The sequence below is a fragment of the Schistocerca piceifrons genome, chromosome 2 (assembly GCF_021461385.2).
Source record: "Schistocerca piceifrons isolate TAMUIC-IGC-003096 chromosome 2, iqSchPice1.1, whole genome shotgun sequence".
In the NCBI taxonomy this organism is placed as follows: Eukaryota; Metazoa; Arthropoda; class Insecta; order Orthoptera; family Acrididae; genus Schistocerca; species Schistocerca piceifrons.
The window spans coordinates 391,046,870-391,060,139 of record NC_060139.1 but is presented as its reverse complement, the minus strand read 5'-3'; the positions used below and the strand labels follow the sequence as shown (position 1 = coordinate 391,060,139).

The 13,270-nt window shown below is 42.7% G+C and overlaps 1 protein-coding gene and 1 pseudogene across 1 annotated transcript in view; one reads left to right on the top strand and one right to left on the bottom strand.

Moving 5' to 3' along the window:
• The window catches only part of LOC124777842, a 56,276-nt gene that overhangs the window by 22,111 nt on the left and 20,895 nt on the right, over positions 1–13,270 (top strand). The window lies entirely within an intron of this gene.
• Positions 3,829–3,946, bottom strand: LOC124778777 (annotated as a pseudogene).

Here is a 13,270-nt window from a genome sequence, read left to right as displayed (position 1 = left end):
CTCTTGCAACGGAAAGAAGATGGAATAATTTTCTTATGGGTCTTAGAGTTTTTCAGATCCGAGGCTGAAGCGGCTGTCAATGTGGCTTGCTATCTTCCACCTCTTTCTCACTGTTCAGTCTGCAGGCTGTTACAACGTACGTTACCCGGTATACCATGTGTTGGGGGAGGTTCTATGGTTGGAAGTGGGGAGTAATAGGCTGTGGTCAGTGAAACTTTCAGTACGATCTTGTCTCTTTGCTACCACCACGGACTGAAGAATTAGCTATTACAAGGGTCATAAAGTGACATTGGCCATTGACACATGGTTTTCTCTTCCGCCGCGAGGACCCACCATTGTGTCACTGATATGTATCACAGCTGTCAATGTAACATATTTTAATTCAGTATGTTTTACGTGGTAACCCTAGGGCAGATCTAGTTCACATATAGGATCTACCCTCTGTTATAACTGATAATCAGGCGAATGTGATTGGAATTTTAAGGTTTTGTGTGATGTCAGGATTCCTTCCCATAATACTAGGTGTGAGATTTTAATGTAAGACATAGTAGCTTACTGAACCGTTATTTCTAAATATTTATTTAATTTTTTGTGTCACTTTCGACGTACCTTTACTTGTGTTTTATCCCTGATCTTGTCTCGTTACTCTCCTGTGGTTTATCTGCATTTTATTTTTGTCTTTTGTGAATGTCAACTTTCCAGTGTTTTATTTTAAATTTCTGTTTGTTTATACAGCTTATTTTTTATATTTATTGTGATTACTGATAGATTTTCATCGCACTCGTCTCCACCTGTTTCATGCAAAACCGCTGATAACCTCGACGTTTAGTTCCATAAACCATTAATCATCATCATCATCATCATCATCATCATCACCAGTGCAGACACTTACACTGAATAGCTAGACATGTACGTAAGTGACAGAACAAGAATCGAAGCAACAATATCGAAATATACAGTTTTAATACCGATGCATATATCTTTGTCATTTCTGTCCATAAATTCTTGTCTACAACGTACTCAAGACGTCTTTGTTCCTTATCCAGTGATATTAACTTTCTGAGAAGAAAAATAATCCCAACTATGAGAGGTTATTATTAGCGGTTAATTTTTCTATTGGTTCACATCAGAGGAATTGCTGCCTCTCTTTCACGCCTCACCACAACGTAGCAGATTACTGCTCTCATCATCAGACTCGAGTTTCACTGGATAGTGCTGTATATGCCAAGATAGCGCTCTACGCATTACAAACAGACCCTGTCTTCTATAGAAACCTCATTAATGAGACAGATATTAGCTACCTGGATACTGTTACAGGAACAATGATCATCTGCAGGTGTTGTAAATCACAATGTGAATCAGTACGTTCAGAATAAAGTAACAGAAGAGTGCAAAGATACGTGATGGTTCAGTGATACTAACTAATCGAATAATGTTGTAAAAACAGAGACTATCGTAGTCTCGTTGCAATGGAGATTCAGGGATACTGACAGAGAAAACTTAATAGCATCCCATGCATCAGTAAGGATGGGCAAACGTGAAGTTTATAATAAGTTTCAGTCAGAGCCTGGTGGGAGATTCCTCAGAATATTTTAGGAAGTTTCGGTCATGTATAAATTCAGTGAACGGAATACACTCCTGGAAACTGAAATAAGAACACCGTGAATTCATTGTCCCAGGAAGGGGAAACTTTATTGACACATTCCTGGGGTCAGATACATCACATGATCACACTGACAGAACCACAGGCACATAGACACAGACTACAGAGCATGCACAATGTCGGCACTAGTACAGTGTATATCCACCTTTCGCAGCAATGCAGGCTGCTATTCTCCCATGGAGACGATCGTAGAGATGCTGGATGTAGTCCTGTGGAACGGCTTGCCATGCCATTTCCACCTGGCGCCTCAGTTGGACCAGCGTTCGTGCTGGACGTGCAGACCGCGTGAGACGACGCTTCATCCAGTCCCAAACATGCTCAATGGGGGACAGATCCGGAGATCTTGCTGGCCAGGGTAGTTGACTTACACCTTCTAGAGCATGTTGGGTGGCACGGGATACATGCGGACGTGCATTGTCCTGTTGGAACAGCAAGTTCCCTTGCCGGTCTAGGAATGGTAGAACGATGGCTTCGATGACGGTTTGGATGTACCGTGCACTATTCAGTGTCCCCTCGACGATCACCAGTGGTGTACGGCCAGTGTAGGAGATCGCTCCCCACACCATGATGCCGGGTGTTGGCCCTGTGTGCCTCGGTCGTATGCAGTCCTGATTGTGGCGCTCACCTGCACGGCGCCAAACACGCATACGACCATCATTGGCACCAAGGCAGAAGCGACTCTCATCGCTGAAGACGACACGTCTCCATTCGTCCCTCCATTCACGCCTGTCGCGACACCACTGGAGGCGGGCTGCACGATGTTGGGGCGTGAGCGGAAGACGGCCTAACGGTGTGCGGGACCGTAGCCCAGCTTCATGGAGACGGTTGCGAATGGTCCTCGCCGATACCCCAGGAGCAACAGTGTCCCTAATTTGCTGGGAAGTGGCGGTGCGGTCCCCTACGGCACTGCGTAGGATCCTACGGTCTTGGCGTGCATCCGTGCGTCGCTGCGATCCGGTCCCAGGTCGACGGGCACGTGCACCTTCCGCCGACCACTGGCGACAACATCGATGTACTGTGGAGACCTCACGCCCCACGTGTTGAGCAATTCGGCGGTACGTCCACCCGGCCTCCCGCATGCCCACTATACGCCCTCGCTCAAAGTCCGTCAACTGCACATACGGTTCACGTCCACGCTGTCGCGGCATGCTACCAGTGTTAAAGACTGCGATGGAGCTCCGTATGCCACGGCAAACTGGCTGACACTGACGGCGGCGGTGCACAAATGCTGCGCAGCTAGCGCCATTCGACGGCCAACACCGCGGTTCCTAGTGTGTCCGCTGTGCCGTGCGTGTGATCATTGCTTGTACAGCCCTCTCGCAGTGTCCGGAGCAAGTATGGTGGGTCTGACACACCGGTGTCAATGTGTTCTTTTTTCCATTTCCAGGAGTGTACATCAAGAAGACAGCAGAAATTCTAAATTCCGCGATTAAAAATGTATCCACGCTAGAGTATACCACCGTCGCCATCCTGGAACGCCACACAGACTTTCAAATGAACAGAATCGATCTTAGCACCTCCGGTATTGAAAACAGTTAACAGTACTTAAAGTGAACAAGGCACAATTATATCGAGTTATACTTTTTACTGAAAACACAATAGAATTAGCTTCTCTCGTAGCTAAAATTGTAGAAGTACCGTAGGCTATCTATCATAATTAAGCATAGACTACGGTAGTTTTCCTGATACCTTTGGTCAGTGGAGGCTGTAAGCGCGTTACCTGTATGTTATGTGTGTTGCGTACCAGGCGTTACCTCATAATAATCTCTTTCTTTAAATATGCGATCAGTGTCTTATTAAGCACCCCTAAAAACCAGAAGCGGTAAACCGTCTAGAAACTATGTATAAAGAACTGCATGATCTATAGAACATTTTTGTTCTACTTATTTATCCTCCCGTCTGTTACTTAAAAATAAACAGTATTTATAGTAAAACTGAACTTAAAACCTAACTAAACTCCGTCCGAACAGGCCTTGGAAAGCCCAACGGTACCGACCAGCCGCCGTGTCATCCTCAGCTCACAGGCGTCACTGGATGTGGATATCGAGGGGCATGTGGTCAGCACACCGCTCTTCCGGCTGTATGTCAGTTTACTAGACCGGAGCAGCTACTTCTCAGTCAAGTTGCTCCTTAGTGTGCCTCACAAGTGCTGAGAGCACCACACGTGCCAACAGCGCTCGGCAGACCAGATGGTCACCCATCCCAGTGCTAGCCCAGCCCGACAGCGCTTAACTTCGGTCATCTGACGGGAACCGGTGTTACCGCTGCGGCAAGTCCGTTGACTAAACTGAACTTGTCACTGTTTAATTCAGGTTCCATTCGAAAATTATAGATCTGTAGCGTGAAACAGACGGATGTTGTAGTAAACATAAAGAAAAGATTACAGGTTTATGAAATAGAACTAGAAAATGCAATTACCTCAGAAAAATCGAAAATAAAAAGGACGCAGAACAAAAGTATATCAAACATTACTTCGTCGAACTTTTGTAAAAGATATTCATAAAGAGCTTGCGTATTTATCAGTAACAAATAGAGACTTCTGCCTTTGATCTACTGAATACAAAATACAACAGTAATTATATATATTACGTTTGTGCATGGAAATTGTACATACATCGAAAGTAATTGCTTTGGTTACATAAAAACGTAAAAGTTACGCGATCAACTTATTTTCATTAATTAAAAATGCAATTTATACTCTGTAATGATATAAAATACACAATGGACTAACACTGAATGATTCCATTTATGCGCAAAACAAAAACCAAACAAACATGACTCAAAGAGAAGTCGTCGGCTCCCAGTTTCTCTCTTACACATTCATTTATCTTTTTCTACCAGTGCTACCAATACTACTGGTAACAGTACCACTAACTACGTCATTTATGTAGTGTACCAAAACCATTGAACAACAGTTTTGGTAGTGCACAGCTCTAGTTATAGCTCATATCTATTAACAATGGATCGCGCAACGAATAACCTCGTGTGACTGCAAGAGGGCACATGTCGCTTCCGTCTACGAAAAGGGTAATAGATAGGATGCACGGTATGACAGAATAACTAGCATCCCGCCCCGGCTTCTCACTGCTAGCACTAAGTATTTCCAATTGGACAACTTGTCTGGCGTAGTGGTAATAAATCATACACACCAGCCTCCCTCGTGAATCAGTCTCTCTATTCGTGAAAACCGTATTAAAGTTCCTACAGTAGTTCTTCGAATTAGTATTCATTTACAGACGGAAAAAAGCGGCAGGAGACTTCAATTTACACTCACATTCAGAAAAGAACTGAACATCTTGAACGACTGGAGGTAGAACGTTCATAATCACATGACATGTACATTAGAATGTTCTGCAGAAGTGATTACCATTTCAGTCACCTCGGTTCAGCATGTCTCCTGATGCCTAGAAGGCACAGGGTCTCCCGTAGGCCCTGATAACTTGTTCCGTGCAAGGACGCATCGACGCGTACAGGGAGCGAATGGCGTCCTGTGGTATAGCCATCTGTGCTGCACTCACTTGTTTCCAAAGTTCATCTGTGGTAGTCGGCGTTGGGTCATAGCGCCGCACCTGTCGTTTCACCGTATCCCACACATTTCCGATTGTTGACAAGTCTGGTGACCTGGAGGGCCAATGCAAAAGGCTGACTTCCTATGACACCAAGAAGGTAATGGTTCGGGTAGCAACATGTGACCGTGCATTGTCTTGCTGAAAACTGTCGTCTGGGGTGTCGGGAAAAAGCGTGTGATTATGGGTCGCGGGATATCACTCAAGGAGGTCATACTGGTTACAGTGCCATGGATATGCACCAACTCTAATTTGTGACTGTACCCAATAGTACCCCACACCATGAGACCTAGAGCTGGAGCTGTATGTCTTGTGCAAACGCAGTCATTGTGATGCTATTCCCCTTGTCTGCTGCGAACCAAAATGCGACCATCATTTTCATATAAACAGAATCTTGATTCATCCAAAAACACTGTCTGATGCCTTTTCTGTCACCAGTGACGTCGTTCCATACACCATTGCCATCTAGCATGTTCCTGCACATTCGTCAAAGGTACGCGCAGAAGTGGATGACGTAACCCGCGCCGTAATTTACGGCGACGGGCTGTCGCTCTTAGTAGTGTACGATGTGTTACACTATTCCATTATTGTTCCAGAGCCGAGGAGGACTCAGATCTCTCCGGCAATGCCATTCGGATGAGGTGTGGATTTTCTCGGGAGGTGGTTTGGATGGTGCGGCCTGACCCATCTCTTCGCGTTCTACGGCCTTCCGCGAACCATCCTGCACACACCCGTTGCAGCGCCCAAACATTTCTTCCCACGCGAGCAGAAATTTCCCTGATGGACGCATCATATTCTCTCATGCCAGTAATGCGCCCTTTTCCAGACTCACTGATTGGACGATGTGGTTCGTACATTCGTGTACGAGGCATCCTGCACGTCTGCTCAAGTCACAATAATCCATTACCTCCGGTTTACAGCGACAACGAGAGCCCCAGGCACATTTTACCGGTAGTTGGTGTTGCGCCACGATATCGATGTTGACCATGATCCCGCTGCCCGACATGCTTCAACTGCCAATTATTTGTGTAGAACATACTCATGTACATTTCCTGTGAATATGAACGTCCTATCATTACTTGTTGAAGGTGTTCTGTTTTTTTTCTGAACACGAGTGTATGATATAAATCGTGTTTCAAAGTCTTTGGGACAAACGTTGGCCCGCCTGGACCCACAACGCGGAACCCTACCTCACCTACCTACTGTACCCCCTGAGAGGCGGCGGGAACGCAATTATTTTTCCTGGACCTCAACTATCTGAAAAAAAGTCGCTCTTATAGGCGATATGTGGGTGGCATAATCATAGTTTCCGACGGCTAAGAATCTGACATCACTCTTCTGGGGCAAGAGTTTAACAGCCTGCGAAATAAAATGACCTTTACACACGAAGTTACGCGTAGCAAAGGTATTCTCAGCTCCCTCGATCTGCAACTTTTCCCCGCTAATAATGTCATCAGATTAGACATTCACCGTAAGCGTTCTACAAACGACTCAGCTATACTGCCACGTCATGTCATCCTCATAAGTACAAGATGTGTTACTAAGATCTGTGACACATCTTATCACAGAAATGCCTCTTACCGCAGAATCCACTGCAAAGGAATTGGAAAATCTTCAATATGTCGTTTTTAATTATGTCTACAGCCCATCCTAAATTGCCAAATTATATATGAAAAAAACATTGCCAGGTTAAGAAGAAACTACTCTTAGCCTTGTATCTCAGAACCTCAAGTTTGGGAAGTTCTATTTTTAAGTAATTTGTCTTATGATGTAACTAAAATTTTGGGGGTCAAAATGTAAGAATAGTGTTCACCAGTTATAGCAAAATCCAATATCCGTATATTTACAATGAGCATCCCTGAAAAGATAAATATGATGCATCTGGCGTACGTAAACTTGAGACCTGTGATTTTCAAGCAGCTTACATTGACCAGACTGGAAGGGTATGGGTTTCAGGAACATCTACTTACAAGGAAATGGCAGGATAAACATTATTCCGCCTTTGCACAACATGTCAGATCCAGTGGGAAACAATCACTCACGCTTGGAAACCTAATGGTTTTACAACACGCTCCCAAAGGGAAGAGACTGAACCTTCTTGAAGAGTGGGAAGTCGATAAACGTTTGCACATTACGAAGGATTTGTTGCTTAATGAACAGCTGACCAGTAAAGATCAAGTTTTCTATGATTCCATGTATCCCATTTTTAAAGGTTTTATGACTTCTTTGTTCCCTTTCTTCTTTACAACCAGGGCCACAGCTATTTATCATATATATTTTATTGTACTTTATTTGTATTCTCATTCTTTTATTTTAGTTTTATATTTGTTATCAAGATTTTCAGTTGTTATTGATTTACGAATTTCACTTTTATTGTACTACGCTTGCGCCTATGAGCCTTTCTGTTTATGCCTCCAAACGCAGTTTTTGATCTTATATATCCTGCACTACGACTGTGTACATTTTTTCTCTACGGTAGTTTACATTTGTTTCTTATTCTGTTAGTTATTACCTTACAATTTTCTTCAGTTACTGCACTGCACCCCCGATTACAGCGCCGCTTAGCCCCTGTCGTTGCTACTCGCCCAGTACTTGTCTCGTGCTCTCATCACTGATACTAGGTGTCCGGAGATTCCCATTACAAACTTCTAGGACTTGTAGAAGGTAGTGAGCACATAACATTTTGAATAGGAACTCATGTCCGGAAACGTCATCCAACGACGCTACAGAGCGTCAATGTTATAGGAGCCGACGTCTGTAAATGTATGTATATACAAGGTGATTCCGTGACGACGTTACGAACTATTCTGAGGTAAGGGTCCCCGTAACGGAAACGACCGAGTCTGCAGCCAGTTTTTGTGTATTTAGATAAATTTAATGTGTAGCACTGAGATCAAACTACCGTTATTTACAACCCTATAATTTGTTTGATTAGTATCAATAAGTGAACTGTGTGTATGTTAATAAGTTATACACACAACGTGGCAATCGAAATAGTGAGTTTTAAGGTCGATAGTGCTTGTGTCGTATAGCAAAAGAATTTGCATTGTCAACAAGTGCTACATAATCTAAAAGTTTTTATCATTAGTGTCAATAGGCAATCTGTGAAAATTTTAATAAATAATACAGACTATATAGATTTGAAGATATTTATTATGGAGGTCCGTCGTGCCTGCAGAGTGCGTTTTGTGCTCAAAATCTAACAGTTTTACATTTATGTGCAACCTACATATGTTTTTTGTGCTTGATACATGACAAATAATATTGCTTTCGAGATATGGACTCTGTCACCCTCGTTGGAGATATAACGTCTCTGTCACTATCTTTCTTCATGTTGCGTGTAAACATTGGAAAAGTTGTCCAGTTGAAGTGATAAATCGTAATAATAACACCTTCTTCCTTCCTTTCTTAAACGAAGTTTGGATATATATATATATATATATATATATATATATATATATATATATATATATATATATATATACGAGGGTTATTCCAAAAGTAAGGTCCGATTGATTGCCAAATTGAAACCACAGTGAACATCAGAAATGTTTTACTTGTAACAATTAGCTACACCTTTCAGCTACTTCTCTACGTAGTCGCCGTTCTGACTTAGATTTTTGTCATAGCGTTGTACCAACTTTTCAATAGCCTCATCATAGAAGGCAGCCGCCAGTGCTTTCCGCCAATTCTCCACGCTGGCCTACACCTCGTTGTCTGTGTCAAAATGTTGTCTTCAAAGACAGCGATTCATGTGACCAGAGATGAAACTCAGGGGGAGACAATTGCGGACTGTATTGTGGGTAATCTAACATTTCCATTTGAAAACGATGCAGGAGCATCTTCATTGCCCCTGCAGAATGCGGCTGAGAATTGTCGTGAAGACGAAACAGCACGACAGTTATGTAATGTTGGCTGCATAGCTTCAGGCGAAATTTCTCACCAGGCCCTCGTACTTGGCGGCAGACACTATTTTCTAGACATCTTTACGCACTCACTGCGAGCTCAGAAATGAGAAGAGCGACGTGATGCTAACTGGGGTTATACTAGAGACACTACCCAACACATCTGTGCAAAGCTTTATCGGATTTTCATAGTCGTTTCCATTTCGCGACCGATCGGACCTTACTTTTGGAATAACCCTCGTATATATATATGTGTGTGTGTGTGTGTGTGTGTGTGTGTGTGTGTGTGTGTGTGTGTGTGTGGTGTTTTATGTCACGTGTTTTTATTACAAGCAGGTGTTATTTATTAGCTAATTACAGCAGATACACTCTGCCAACGTTTTAGAGTGCCTTGGGACTGCACTTCCGATTGGTAAATATAAAAGCAGTTCGTTTGGTGCTTAGCCTCGACTGTTGTTAAGTCAGTGCTGGTTGGTCTCTGACAGCTGCAGTGAACTGGGCATGGCAGCTTCACGTGCCTACATTAACCGATCACGTAATGCGATTTTGTAAACGACTTTATAGCAACGCCGCAATGTTGTCACAGTTCAATAGACGGCTATGTTTTCACCTACAGCCATTTACAGTTGAGAGCTGGCAACAGAAATGCTGGATGTCAGGTGTCATCTTACACTGTCTCGCGTACAGGCACTATTATCGGTAATAGAAGTCAACAATTGTCAATCAGTATTATCGAGTGTGTATTTCAAGTGATATTTAATCTTCTTCTCCGCTAAAATGGTGGTGAAACGCTAGTAAGAAAGGTTGGATGTCAGTAATTTGTATAACATTTTCTCAGCTTTAAATGACAACATGCTTTTTGTATTTTAGACAAAGTGGTAGCATTGTAACACTTGATAAGCATCATAGAATTTGAGGATGTATTGTGACTTACACCAAGAGTAGACCTAATTAATTGCATTCAGAATATCTCTTTGTTTGTGAGTTTTCCTAGTGTTGCAACATGTACGTATTTTCTCTAGTTGTAAGCCTCATCATGTTACTATTACAATATCGATCATTAGGCCTGACTTTTAATGTCATCTGTCTGTTTACCACGTGTTTAGTCATGTAAACAGCGTTGCAGCACTTAATTGGAGAATCTGCAGAGATTTTTTAGGCACCAGTTTGAGGGATGTGTGTGTATGTAGAAAATAACATTGTGCTACATGATGTATGAGCTTTTTTTGAATCAATGACACATTTTTGCAGACAATTGAAGGTTTGACTTAACATTGTGGTGAATATCATAGATGTGGAAAATAATTAATTATTGATCTGTTATGCTTTGCACTATAATTCGTTAATCGAATTATGAGCGTTTAGCAGTTCAGCTTTCTGTTGATGAGGACAATCAACTGGAACATAAAGCAGTAGTTGACTTTATTTCGTGTTTTGAAATTTTGCAGAATAGTATTTAAAGATAAACTCATCTTCAGAAACTGTGTATTACTAATTTGTTAATTACATTCCATAAGCAAATGTTGGTTTCTAACTATTTATGGAGAATATTTGTTACACTAGTTCTGATATTCCGTAAGACGTTTACATGTACAGTTACCATGTCACATGTGTTTGGACGTGAAAACAGCATGTCGGTACTTACTTTGGAGTTCACAGTCGTGTTATGGATACTGATTTGATGAATATGTGCGTTGTGTGCATGTGTAAAGTAGCATTGTAATAAAATACGTGACAAAAGTATTACACTTTTTTGTGATGCTGACATACTCATGGAAAGAACAGTGTGACACCTGATAAGCATCATAAGAAAACAAACACCGTCTGAACAGGCCATGAAGGTCCAACAGTACCAATTGGCCGCCATGCCATTCACAGTCCTTAACCATCACAGGGTTCGGAGGGTCATGTGGTCAGCACACCGCTCTTCCGGTCGTCGTCAGTTTCCGCGGCCGGTGCCGCTACTTCTCAATCAAGTAGCTCCTCAATTGGCCTCACAGGGGCTGAGTGCATCTCGCTTGGAACAGTACTTGGCAGACCAGGACGTTGACCCATCCAAGTGCTAGCCAAGCCCGACAGTTCTTAACTTTGGTGATCTCCCAGGAACCAGTGTGACCACTGTGGAAACGCCATTGTCCGATAAGCATCATACATGTGTAAAATAATTTAAGGTGACTATAATTTTTGACTGACTTTGGTGTCAGACAAGTTTTTGAGGTGGGAATAACATTGTTTACTTTCGCCAATAAGTGTGCTTCAAGTTGTAGTGCCCATGTGTGTTTTACAATGTGGTGTGCACATCACATTATGCCAACTGGATGTCACAGAAAGACAAAAATTGTAGGTAAAAGCAAAATGCCCAGTCAGTTTAGGCTTACCTACGACTGCCTCCCTGCCTTGTGGCACCTGACAAAATTTTAGATGTGGAAAATAATTCATTTAAGGCTTCATTTGTACCCAAGTGGTCTTTTACGTAAGTTTTAGGATAAATACACTGACAGAAAAAGATCACCACTCCAAGAAGGAGACATGTGACATTAAAAGTTGGTAAGCGTTTTCTACATCTGAAAGATAATATCTATTAAAATTTCGTGTCAGTTGCGTGAAAGTGGCGGTAGTAGCGTCACTATGAGGATGTGAATCAGGTTTGCTTTATGAATACACTGTAACGGTCGTGAGCGTTTGCTACGTTTGAGATTGGACGTGGTGAGCTGATGTTAGTCAACAACGCCTTTAAGCCGACGAAGACGCCATTATCAATACCTCACTGAGCTTGAAGGAGATCGTGTAACAGGATTACGAGAAGCCGTTCTTCTGTGATACAGCAGAAAGACTTGGCAGGATTGTAGGCACTGTGCAGGACGCTGGCAGCTGCGGTCACGAGAATGTACGGTCGCAAGTGGTATTACCGAGAGGGAAGACCATCGTGTTCGGTACATGGCTCTGGTGTTTTGCACTCCATCTGCAGCAGCAGTCTGAACAGCAGTTGGCACCTTAGTGATACAAAGAACTGTTACAAATCGGTTATTTCAAGGGTAGCTCAGAGCCAATACGACGATCCGTAGCGTGCGTTCCACTGACCCCAGACCATCACCAATAGCGACTTCAGTGGCGTCATGTGAGAGCTGATTGGAGGGAAAGGTGGAGGTCTGTTGTGTTTTTTGATGAAAGCTGCTTCTGTCTTGATACCACTGATGGCCGTATGTTGCTTAAAAAGAGACCAGTTGAGGGCATGCAACCAACCTGTCTGTATATTATTAGATGCATTGCATCTACACCTGGAATTATGGTATGGAGTGCGATTTTGTGTGTCAGCAGGAGCACTCCTTTGGTTATCCCACGTACTCTGACTGCAAATTTGTACGCCAGTCTGGTGATTCGACATGTTGAGCTGCATTCCAGGGAGTGTTTTCCAACAGGATAACACTCTCCCACATACTTATGTTATAATACAACATGCTCTACAGAGTGTCCGCATGTTGCCTTGGCCTGCTCGATCACCAGATCTGTCTCCAGTGGAGCACATATGGGACATCATCGGACGACAACTTCAGCGTTATCCACAACCAGCACTAACCGTCCCTGTATTCCTCTGACTCCCAAGTGCGACACGCACGGAACTCCTTCCCACAAACTCGCATGAGACCCCTGTACAACACCATGCATGCAGGTTTGCATGTTTGCAATTAACATTCTGGCCGTTACACCGGTTATTAATGTGCCAGCATTTCACAGGTTAATTGTCTTATCTCTCACTTACATTAACCTGTGATCTTGCAGTGTTAATCACTTAAATATGTTATCCAAACAAATGTATTCCCAAAATTCCATTACTCTAGATTAACTAGTACTTGGTATTACGATATTTTCCCGTCAGTCTAGTTACGAATACGGCGAAAAGTATTGAGAGCTTTCGGGCACTTTTGAGCTTGGACAAAAATACTGCAAATTAAACCCCTTTGCAGAGTTTTTTGATTAAAGTATTTTGAATGTGATGCGAAAAAAATCACTGTGTTCGCATACTTTTGAGGGTCCTGTAAAGTACTACAATATATTTCATGTTACACCCTTCTACACGTTTACATAATTTTTGAATAAATAGATGCATTTATGTGTGTGTGTGTGTGTGTGTGTGT